Below are 13183 nucleotides of genomic sequence, written 5' to 3'. Positions count from 1 at the left end.
GAAGAGAATGACAATGATGAGACATCCTACCAAACTTTGTGGGATGCAGCCAAGGCAGTACTCAGGGGGAAATTTATATCCTTGAGTGCATATATTAACAAATTAAGGAGGGCAGAGATTAATGAATTGGGCATGCAACTCAAAAAATTAGAAAGCGAACAAATAAAAAAACCCCAGATGAAAACTAAATTAGAAATATTAAAAATTAAGGGAGAAATTAATAAAATTGAAAGTAAAAGAACTATTGAATTAATAAATAAGACTAGAAGCTGGTATTTTGAAAAAACGGATAAAATAGACAAAGTACTAGTCAATCTAATAAGAAAAAGGAAAGAAGAAAACCAAATTGACAGTATTCGAGATGAAAAGGGAGACCTCACCTATAATGAAGGGGAAATTAAGGCAATCATTAAGAACTATTTCGCCCAATTATATGGCAACAAATATAATAATTTAGGAGATATGGATGAATATCTACAAAAATATAAATTGCCTAGATTAACAGCAGAAGAAATAGAATACCTAAATAACCCCATATCAGAAATAGAAATTGAACAAACCATTAAAGAACTCCCTAAGAAAAAATCACCAGGACCTGATGGATTCACAAGTGAATTCTATCAGACATTCAAAGAGCAACTAATCCCAATACTATACAAATTATTTGATATGATAAGCAAAGAAGGAGTCCTATCAAATTCCTTTTATGACACAAATATGGTACTGATTCCAAAGCCAGGTAGACCAAAAACAGAGAAAGAAAACTATAGACCAATCTCCCTAATGAACATAGATGCAAAAATCTTAAATAGAATATTAGCAAAGAGACTCCAGCACGTATTTAAGAAGGTCATCCACCATGATCAGGTGGGATTTATACCAGGAATGCAAGGATGGTTCAACATTAGGAAAACCATCCACATAATTGACCATATCAACAGTCTAACAAACAAAAATCACATGATTATCTCAATAGATGCTGAAAAAGCCTTTGACAAAATACAGCATCCATTCCTATTGAAAACATTGAAAAGTATAGGAATAGAAGGACCCTTCCTAAAAATAATAAACAATATATACCTAAAACCATCAACAAGCATTATATGCAATGGGGATAAATTAGAAGCCTTCCCAATAAGATCAGGAGTGAAACAAGGATGCCCATTATCACCTCTATTATTCGACATAGTACTAGAAACACTAGCAGTAGCAATTAGAGAAGAAAAAGAAATTGAAGGTATCAAAATAGGCAAGGAGGAGACTAAGCTATCACTCTTTGCAGATGATATGATGGTATACTTAAAAAATCCTAGAGAATCAACTAAGAGGCTGGTAGAAATAATCAACAACTTTAGCAAAGTGGCAGGATACAAAATAAATGCACATAAATCATCAGCATTTCTATACATTTCCAACACATTAGAACAGCAAGAGGTAGAAAGAGAAACACCATTTAAAATCACCCTAGACAATATAAAATACTTGGGAATCAAACTACCAAAACAAACACAGCAATTATATGAAAACAACTACAAAACACTTCCCAAACAAATAAAACTGGACCTCAACAATTGGAAAGCCATTAACTGTTCATGGGTAGGACGAGCTAACATAATAAAAATGAACATCCTACCCAAATTAATTTACCTATTTAGTGCCATACCTATCAAATTACCAAAAATCTTCTTTACTGAATTAGGAAAAACTACAACAAATTTCATTTGGAATAACAAAAGATCAAGAATATCAAAGGAAATAATGAAAAAAAAATGTGAAGGAAGGGGGCCTAGCAGTACCAGATATCAAACTATACTATAAAGCAGCAGTCATTAAATCAATATGGTACTGGCTAAGAGATAGAAGGGAGGATCAGTGGAATAGACTCGGGGTTAATGATGTCAGCAAGACAGTGTATGATAAACCCAAAGAGCCCAACTTTTGGGACATGAATACACTATTTGACAAAAACTGCTGGGAAATTTGGAAAACAATATGGGAGAGATTAGGTCTAGATCAACATCTCATACCCTACACCAAGATAAATTCAGAATGGATGAATGACTTGAATATAAAGAGGGAAACTATAAATAAGTTAAGTGAACACAGAATAGTATACTTGTCAGATCTCTGGGAAAGGAAAGATTTTAAAACCAAGCAAGAGTTAGAGAAAATTACAAAATGTAAATTAAATGGTTTTGATTATATTAACCTAAAAAGCTTTTGTACAAACAAAAACAATGTGGTCAAAATCAGAAGGGAAACAACAAATTGGGAAAAAATCTTTATAACGAAAAACTCTGACAGGGGTCTAATCACTCAAATATACAAGGAGTTAAAGCAATTGTATAAAAAATCAAGCCATTCCCCAATTGATAAATGGGCAAGAGACATGAATAGGCAATTTTCAGATAAAGAAATCAAAAGTATCAAAAAGCACATGAGAAAGTGTTCTAAATCTCTAATAATTAGAGAAATGCAAATCAAAACAACTCTGAGGTATCACCTCACACCTAGCAGATTGGCTAAAATGAAAGAAGGGGAGAGTAATGAATGTTGGAGGGGATGTGGCAAAATCGGGACATTGATGCATTGCTGGTGGAGTTGTGAAATAATCCGACCATTCTGGCTGGCAATTTGGAACTATGCCCAAAGGGCTATAAAAGACTGCCTGCCCTTTGATCCAGCCATACCATTGCAGGGTTTGTACCCCAAAGAGATCATAGATAAACAGGCTTGTATGAAAATATTTATAGCCGTGCTTTTTGTGGTAGCAACAAACTGGAAAAGGAGGGTATGTCCTTCAGTTGGGGAATGGCTGAACCAACTGTGGTATATGCGGGTGATGGAATACTATTGTGCTAAAAGGAATAATAAACTGGAGGAATTCCATGCAAATTGGAGAGACCTCCAGGAAGTAATGCAGAGCGAAAGGAGCAGAGCCAGAAGAACATTGTACACAGAGACTGATATACTATGGTAAAAATCAAATGTAATGGGCTCCTGTACCAGCAGCACTGCAATGACACAAGACAGCTCTGAGGGATTTATGGTAAAGATGCTACCCACATTCAGAGGAAGGACTGCAGGAGAGGAAACATATAAGATAAACAATTGCTTGAATGCATGGGCTGAGGCGGACATGAATGGGAAATAGACCCTGAACAAGGACACATGGTACAACCAGTGGAAATGTGCGTTGGCCATGGGTGGGGGGAGAGCAGGGGGGTGAAGGGGAAAGTAGGGGCATAAAGTATGTAAACAGATTAAAAACGAATATTAATAAATGTCTAATAAAAAAAGAATATCATTGAAGAAACAATAAAAATTATTCAATTTTCTTAAATCTCAAAAAAAAAAGAGGTAGCCTTTTAAATAAAGTTTAAAACTTTTTAAAAATATAATTGGAAGAAAATAAAATATATTTAAAAATAGATCAAGCCTTAAAAATATCACCCTACAAGTCCCAATCATGACTTACAACTTGGTATAAAAATGTTACCAAGGTAATAAGGCCAGAAATAGTTATTTTTGTTTGAGGAGTAAGTTACTAAGAATATGGTTTACTTGGGTAATGCTCTGGGATTTGGTCCAAATTTTGAGATTTTCAGCTGTCTGTGGACAGGTGGGGATGGGGGGGAGCTTCCCTTGAGCTCATCACTTAGGAGGAGATTGTCTGAAAATTCCAGTACACTAACTTGCTGGGACTGATTCATGTAGAACTGAGAGTTAGGATTCTAATTCTACCACCCTTTAGCAATGAACTTTTCAGAGTTCAGTGCAACAAGCACTCCCAAGAATATTAGATGTATGTGAACTGAGAGGAGACATTCCTTGGCAAAATTTGTTCCTGTCTGCTTATCCCGTGTTGCTTCAAATGAAATAAAAGTTTTATCAAGAAGCAACATAAACATAATGGGAAACCAGCTCTGAAATGCAGAAATCCTGGTTTTAAACTTTAAATATAGTCTTAGTTTTGCTGTATTTCCCATTGTGAATCTTTATTCATTTGTTTGTTTCTTTTGACCTGACCTGTAGGGAACTCCCAGCAAGGTATTTTCTCTACCAATGCAGATTGGCATATTTTTGGGGGTGGGGTTTTAAGGTTGGGTCTCCCTATTATCTTGACCATGCTAACTGTTGATCAGCAAGGAAGATTTGATTTGCTGTTTCCAGCCTAGCCTAGTTTGCTCTTCCTAAGGCAGCCTGGAACTCTCCCATCCCATGTTTGTCCCAGACTAACTTCAGAAACCAGATTGGATTTAGCCAGACAGTGACTGGAACCAGGCTCTTGAGAGGCAACTGTTAGATTTTCAGTGTTAGCACTGTTATCTTGGAAGTCACAAAATGCTACAAGTCAGGGTTTCATTTGTTGTTCTGCTGATTAGACTTAATAAAGTGGTAGAGAAAAGTTTAAATCAATGTCATAGACAAAATTAGAAAACCTCTACTAACATTTTCCTATAATGCCTCATTAAGGGATTCCTAATTAAAGAATGCCTAATTCCTATAATGCCCCATTGAGGGATACCATCAGAATAACTGCTACTAGGTCTTCTTGAGCTGAAGAGTTTAGAACTAGCAGTAGACTGATTGTTAGTCATCCAAGTATCTCATCCCCAGAAGGCTAACCACCAGTTGATGATTCTTTTTCAAATAACGAGGACCATTTACTAAAAGGTGGAAGAGTTATAATCTGCCCTGGGAGAAGGAATAGCCACATAAATACCCTGCAGTATCCTTCTGAAATACTGACTTACTCTTTGTAAGAATATCATAAAATGCTTTCTAAGTATTTCACCCTGGTCAATACCTTTGATATCACTTTCCAGCAACCTTTTCATGCTGGAAGTCCCCCAATATTCTGGTCATTTCTTCCTGAAACTCCCATTTTAAGGAAAGTCCCCAGACAACCATGATAGCTCTTTCATTCTTCTCTGGGCCCCCTCCATTTCTCCAGACTTTTCTCCACCATGTCACCACATAGGTAGTTCCCCCCTCTCAGCTTCCTTTGGTGGATGGTTCTCTTTCTTAAAATGTAATCTCCCCAAGGGCAAAGGTTCTCTATTTTCCCTTTCTTCATATCCCCACTGCTTCTCAGAGTGCCTGACCCAAAGCAAGCATTTAACAAATGCTTGTTGATTTGACTTATGAATATTTATGATAGATATGGAATATAAGCTACCCAGAAGGGTGTGGGTTCTGAATAAGTGTTACCAAGATGGAATGGCCTCCATTAAGGGGAAGGGAAGGGAATGAGCATTTATTAAACATCTATTATGTGCTGGACACTGTACTAAGCACTTTTACTAGTATGATTTCCTAGGATACTCACAACGACCTTGAAAGATAGATGTTTTTTTATTATCCCCATGTTACAGTTGAGGAACCTGGAATAGAGGTTAAGTGTCTTGTCCAAGGTCATACAGCTAGTAAGTATCTGAAGATAGATTTGAATTCTGATCTCCTTGACTCTAGACCCTGTGATCTATCCATTGTGCTACTACTTCCGGTAGCACATCATGGCTATAATACCTAGGACAGAGAGTGTTTTTAGAGGACCAAAGAGATTGATGTTCAAATCCTCTAGATTATAAGTATTTTGTCATAAAAAATTGAGGCCATCTGCACTAGTATCAACAAAACTATGATTACTGCAATGGTTTCCATAAGGTCTGATTTTATAATACTTTTTATTAGATAGATAGTGTAAGGGTAAAATTTTATTTTTCAATCTAATTATTAAATTGCTTGTAATTTTACTTTCTGTCTGTAGGTGGTGCTACCTTAGAATGTACTGACCAGGGGTTACAGCTTCACAAGGGTAGTGGGCGGGGAGTTCTGGAGACTTTAGAGCAGGGGTCAGCAACCTTTTTGTCAGTGAGAGCCATAAATGCCACATTTTTTAAAATGTAATTTCATGAGAGCCGTACAGTGCTCACAAGTGTGCGCTCCTGTAACAGCACCTGAAAAAAAAATTGACTTTATGGCTCCTGCAGAAAGAGCCATACCTGGCCCTCAAAAGAGCCAGATATGGCTCGGAGCCATACGTTGCCAATTCCTGCTTTAGAGGAAAAAAATTTGGTGTAAGTATTGGCATGCCCTAATTAACTAGCCTTTCTGTGGCTGGAGGCCAGGACCACACGCTTCCACTGCCACATGTTATGGATAAAAGGGACACTAAAATTGGGGGGTACTCTCCTTCCCTTGCGGAGTGAAGGAGGGGTAATGGTGATTGAGGTGATAGGAGAGGAACAAAAGGGATAGCTGGTTTTAGGGAGGAATGGTCAAGGCGGTATTAGGATGGTAAGGGTACAGGGTGAGGTGTTCAGGAGAGGCAGCTGACACAGACTAGACACCCAAGCTGGAGACAGATGATACTGGGGATAATAGGCTGAACTCTTCCAGGCAGGAAAGGTTCTTCTACAGACACAAGGAACAGGGCCAGTCAGAAGAGGTTTGAATCTGATTTGAGGGCTTTCTTATCACTTTCTCAAGTCCTCAAAGGAGGAGTTGCAAGACTCCTCCCTGTCAGTGAAACTGAAGGGATTCAGGAGAAAGCGTTGGGCAACTACTTCCTCCCAAGATGGATGCCTCCAGTTTCCCTCAAGAAATAAATAGAATAATTCTTTCCCCTTCAACCCTTGCCTAATTCTTCAACACAATGATTCTTCAGAGGTTTTGATTAAGTAACAAAGGGATTTTATTAATGTTCAGAGTTGGTCAGGAAGGAGAGAGGGGTTTGGGGTTTCTGACAGCCACTAGGGAGAAACTCAAGATGGGGGAGGGTCACAGGAATGAGTTAGACTGAGAGAAGGACCTGCTTCTCTCAGCCAGGGAGGATTTGGCTGCTCTTAAAGTAGAGGGAATACTAAAGGGATAGTTTGAATTCAAGGATGTCTTACTTGCCTATTGGGGAAAACTAAACCCACAAAGTCTATTCACTAAAACCCCAAAAGCCACCCTGCCTCCCAGAGCCTCAGGAAAACAGGCAAGGAAAACAGAGAAATAATATGGAGAAGGTCAGGGAGAGGTCCAGAGACCTCTCTGGTACAAATTGTCCAGAGACAAAGCACAGGCCAAAGCAAAACTGAAAGCCAAGCAGAGCTCTTGAGTTAGTCCTTGCACTCTGTTCAAGCCTCAGAGACCAACTGACTTCTCTTAGAATTCTAAGGCTTCTAATTGCCAGAAGTTTTCAGTTGGCCCCCTACAAGAGCAAAAGTCTCTCTTGAATCTTTTGCATTACACACGTGGGCAGGGAGCTGCTTCTTCAAGCTGGCCTGGGGGGGTGACAAAAAAGCTTTGGTGGAAAACACAGGTAGTGGTCTGCTGGGATTTTGCCCTTAGTATGCGCTTATTTTTACTGCTGCTTCCTCTGACTACTCTCCCTAGTATTTCATGTCCCTCTTATGCTAATGCTAGAGACACGTGGGGTTTCAGGAAAGGTCTTCAAGAATTCTGGGCTTCCTCTGGAAGCAAGGAATCAGGAGGGTGAAAGCCTCTCCCCAAGTGGGAGCTCTGAGGAGGCTAATTGTTGTTAACAAAAACATGGCTATTCAGCTGTTTTAACTTAAAAGGAAAGGGGAGAAGAGGAAAGAAGAAAAAAGAAATGTAGAACTTTCCAGGCAGGAAACAGATCAACAGCTATATGTTATGGCTAATCTTGCCCTTGTCTAATTCAAAACTTCTCTACCAACTTAGAGCAGAGCAAGCTCCAAAATTATTTACTAATGGAATGACTTACGGATTATTGTGGTCGCCAATTAAAAAAATATTAGCCCTTAAGTCAAAATGACTGTTAGAAGCTTTTATTTACAACAAGGTAGAGATATTAAAGTGGGAAATGTAGGAAGGAAATAGAGAATTGTCTAGGCTACCACTCTAAGTGCTGCTCCAGTGAAGTCCATCTCAGAGCCTAGCAAGGGCTCTCTCAAGTCCTGATCTCCACATGGAAGTCCCTGTGGCATCTTCAGCCAGAAATCCACCAACACAAGCCTCTTCCTTCAGCCCAAGTCATTCATTCAGCAAACCTCTCCAGCACAGAATGCTCTAGTCCAGGAAAACATGACTGCCTCCAAGAGTTTCCCTTCAGTCCAGCTCACCAGTGCAGAATGAATCCAGGAAAAAGTGGCCCAGACCATATTCAGTCTCACATTTTATACCCCTTTTTCATGTCACTTCCTGTCTCTCCCCCTCTTCACAGGAACCAATCATATTACCTAGCACTGCTGGGGAGGTGGGGAGGCAGTGCTTCTGGCCTTTGGAGGGATGAGCTTTCTCTAGTAAGTGATTTGTGAACTCTCTTACCTAATGACTTGCCAAGTGCTAAGTAGGGGCACTTCAAATTCTTGATTTGATTAAATTAAAGGTTGCTGATTGATTACATTAAAAATAAAGTAAAAGAGTATAATTCTCTTTTCACAATAAAAGGTTAATAGATATAGATATGTAGACATACAGATAAATCTATATCTAGGGACATATCTATCATAATTTTAATATTATAGTAATATCATAATATTTAAGATTTTTATTCTTGTAAGTACCCTCCTTCCTCTATGAATGCTAAGGAATCTATATTACTTCCTAGAGAATATATACCTACATATCTCTATGTATATATCCCCCCTCTCTTCACTATTTATATATAGAAAGTTTTGTGGGAAAGTTTTGTGCCAAGGTTCTATTTTTGTTTTCCTCAGAGCAACTTCAAGGTCAATTTCTCTTGAGGGAGGAAAAATGCTATTTTCTAAGGACAAGGAAAATTCCTTAGACTACTTGGATTGGTTGCTTCTTTTATCTATGCAAGTGATTACAATTTACTCCTTTAACACTCCCAAATTATTGAAATCTCTCACTGTTATTGTGAAAATGAAGCTCAAATGAAGAATGTTTTTGTATCATTTTCTTTCTTTTTTTTTTTAAACCCTTACCTTCTGTATTGCAGTCAATACTGTGTATTGGCTCCAAGGCAGAAGAGTGGTAAGGGTAGACAATGGGGGTCAAGTGACTTGCCCAGGGTCACACAGCTGGGAGGTGTCTGAGGCCAGGTTTGAACCTAGGACCTCCCATCTCTAGTCCTGGCTCTCAGTCCACTGAGCTACCTAGCTGCCCCCTATATCATTTTTCTTTGTGATAGACAACAGACTTATTTCTCCTAAACCACAATAAAAAACATAAACCTTCCAATCCCATTTTCAATCCCAGACAGCTAGTTACTGCCCTAAAATATCTGGAAACTAGAAAATCGAAACATTACTAATAGGCTTCATAATTAACAAAATAACAAAGGAATAATACAATAATAAAAAGGAAAACTTGGTGAGCCATATTGAATGCTTCATCCCTTAGATGCAGAACTTAATTTTGTTTTAGAGGTAGTTAATAAGTGCTTTATCATTTACTCATTCATACATTCAATGATCTTCAGCCTGCTTCCTGGTGTTATTCTTTTTTTGTCTGTTTAAACACAGAGTTGCTATCTAGTTCTCTACTAGCTACTGGAAAACTAGGATTAGTAAGGCCATGTGTGATGTGTTGTCACCACTACTAACCATTTTGGGAACTTCCTCCCTTTCTGCCTTCACTTACTAGCTGATCTAGTCCATAAGTCTTCTGTGGTTGTTATTGTTCAGTTGTGCCTGACTTTGTGATTTCATTTGAGGTTTTCTTGGCAAAGATACTGGAGAGCTTTGCCGTTCCTTCTCTAGCCCATTTTTACAAATGAGGCAAACAGGGTTAAGTGAATTGTCCAGGGTCACATGTGACATTCAAACTCAAGAAAATAAATCTTCCTAGCTCCAGACCTGGCACTCTATTCACTGTACCACTTAGCTGTCCAAAAGGCCTCTGTACTGTTTAATTAACTCATGGAGACCCAACTTGGAAGAGAGACCTAAGAAATAGCTTTGTCTCACTTCCAGCCCTCCCTTAGGAAACAGACTGGCTACAAAGAGCACCCTTCATTAAACCTCAAGAGGATACTTAAGTTCTGTGTTGTAGCCTCTTTCTTTCTGCCTTGAATTTGACACATTAATTACTAATTTGGAGAGTAATTGCTGCTAAATGTGGGAAGTAATATGAATAGGGAAATCTGATCAATTCTTCTTTTCAGTTGCTTTATGTGGTAAAACAAAACAAACAAACAAACAAAAAAAAATCCCTCAAATTAACCCTCACTTATTTAGCAAATGAAGTAGGTACTGATTCACAATCTACTGAGGCATATAAGGGTCACAGCCTGTGTGGGTAGAGGGAATGTCCACATTAATGATGTTACGAATCTTTGAGTGTGACCAGCTCTCTACTCAGAAGTCTGTTTGATTCACATGGAACTGAGTGATTACCTTTAAGACAGAAATTTCACATATCCCACAGACTGACTGAAAATACTACACAAACATATCCAAGGCCACGGAGGACCATTTTGAGGGATCATTTTAGAATGGAAAAGAGGATGATGAAGGGAGAAGCAATTTGCCATCATGCAATCAAACTATTCAACCTAAGATAAAGAACTGTGAATTTTTGGACTGCCATTTTGGATACCCCAGAAAGGACAAGGAATTTTTTCCTCTCCTTAATCAGGACATTGTTTCTACTGCTCTGAACTGAAAGGAAGAATCAGACTCAGTGTTTGCATTAGAAAATTGCCCTATCCCCTTGGCTGAGTCTGGTTTATGCTTTGGATTAACAAAATAATCACACTTTCTCCCTATGGTGAATTAATTTAAAATGGAGTAAAGATGGTTTGGATTAGTTGAAGGTTGAAAGTAAAAGGTTTCCCGAGTGACTGTAGCATTCAACTATATAAATTCTGAGCTGGAACGCAACCCAGACTGGAACTTTTGGGGCTAGCCCAAAAGAAATCATGTAATTAGTAAATCATATTTTGCATTTTTCAAGACTGGTTGTATTTGGGAGAAAACCGATGCTCATTTGATTCACATTTATCATCTCTGTAACACTGTTGAATATGAAAGAAGGATGATAGAAAATTTAAAAGTCTAGAAAACATTTTATATGCCTAGAGATTTTAAAGATTATTAACAAGGCTAATATCTAAAGGTAGTAATAAGATAAATTCAAGTAAATCAGCATAGTATCCTTTATCAATTCCCTGAGCATTTTCCAATTCTGATGATGTCTCTAAGTCAACAAAGCATTTGCTATGATCCCAGACACTCTATTAAGTGCAAGAAAAAGGAAAGAAAGTCCTTCCTCTCAAGGAACCAAATTCTTCTGAGGAAAAACATTGTGGATAAAGAAAAAATAATCTTAGAAATGGAACAAATTGTGCAAATACTGACAGATCTTTAATCTGTATTTTATTCAACAGCAGTATAAAACTACTAATTCTATCTCAAAAGAGGCTTTCACTATTTTAGAAACCTCCTCCTCATTAATATATTTTGACTATATTAATTACAGAGAAAGCATCTCTTACTGGAACAAACCTGATCTTTGCAACTTCTAAGATCTCAAGGTCAAGACATTGTCCCCCAAATCACCTGACATCCTCTCTCCATTATTCAACCTCCCAAATAAAGAAAGTCTAAACATCCTCACCTTATAGTTTCCTTTTGCCACCAGGTTCTGCAAAAGCCTATATATGTGTATATCTCCTTTTGTTTTTTGGAGTTGCCAGCCACCTGGCAGTCTCCATCAGCTGGTACTAATTAAAGTATTATCTTTTAACATTGTCTCATGATTTATTGACCATCAGTCAAACTGACCAAGGTGGGAAGAATTACTATTAAGAGGATATTAAGTCCTCTGGGTTGAGAAATTCCCCCAAAAGATTCCATTAAAAGCCAGTTGAAAAGGATAGAGGAAAGGAATTCTTGTAGTGCAATGGTAGCAAAGTCCAGAGAGACAGAAACAGACCCGAAAGAGGAATGAAGTATTCCTAGGCTGAGCTCTTCCTTAAATTGAGGGTTCTTGGTAGAACTCACTGGTAGAATAAAAGGGAGGCAGAGTCAGAACAAAAGGGAGTCAGAAAAGTTAAGCTCTTTTAATTCAATTAAATACATCCATAGATGGAGAGCTGGCAGAGTCCAGGACAACCGTGTAACATGGTATAAGCAAAGGTTCTAAGACAGAAGAATGGGATAATCAAACAGAATGATTCCGTTTTACTCAAATAGAAAGCATTTAAAGGAAAAAATAGTATGATGTAAGGTGGGAGAAATGAATTGTACCAGGCTGAAGATTTTAAAAACCAGGATCAAGAATTCATACTTTAATCAGTAAAGAATGGGAAGCCCCTCAAAAGGTTTTTTTTTAAATACAAGGAGTGATACAATTACAGTGACACAGGGCAGAGCCATTGGAAGATTACTCAGGATGGGATCTAAATAATGGGTTGAAGAAAGGATTCTTTGTCCCATTAACAGAAATAGATGTTAGGTAGAGAGAAACTCTGAAGTAGGGAGAGATGATGAGTTCGATTTTGAACATCTTGATCCTAAGTTGTTTGTTTACACCAGTTCCTCAATTGTAAAATGAACTGGAGAAAGAAATGACAAACAACTCCATTATCTTTGCCAATAAAAACCCCAAATGGGTTCACAAAGAGTCTGATATAACTGAAAAATGACTGAACAAAGTTAGCAATACAGGGCTGGTGCTTTGGGGACAGGTTAGGAAGAGATAAACTTGAGAATTATCTCAATAGAGATGAAGAGGGAAGGCATTGGAATAGAGAAGAACAACAAGGGATAGCAGAGAATGCCAAGGACAGAACCTTATGTGATAACCTAGGTTTAAGGGTATGAGAAAATTGGGAAACTCTGCCATTTCCATTGGAAACCTTTGTGATCCTAGATAGTTTTGAATGATGAAGTACCTAATCAATCCACAAACATTTATAAGAGCTCTAGTCATGAGGTAGGTTCAGGGCTAGGAGCTAGAAATACAAAGACAAAAAGTGAATTGCTCACCAAGAGCTTGTGGGTGGTGCTGCAGGGAACAATATGTACACAAATATATTAAATATATATATATATATGTATGTGTATGCATATGGGTCCATATGTATATACATATAATATGTAGAAATGTAGCAGTTTGATAGTTTAAATTTATCTTTAATGACTATATGCATATCTAATAGCATATACATAGGCTATTGGGGCAACTAGGTGGCACAGTGGATAAAACACCAGACCTGAAGTCAGGAAACCTC

The sequence above is a fragment of the Gracilinanus agilis genome, chromosome 6 (assembly GCF_016433145.1).
Source record: "Gracilinanus agilis isolate LMUSP501 chromosome 6, AgileGrace, whole genome shotgun sequence".
In the NCBI taxonomy this organism is placed as follows: domain Eukaryota; kingdom Metazoa; phylum Chordata; class Mammalia; order Didelphimorphia; family Didelphidae; genus Gracilinanus; species Gracilinanus agilis.
This window is presented reverse-complemented; position numbering follows the sequence as displayed.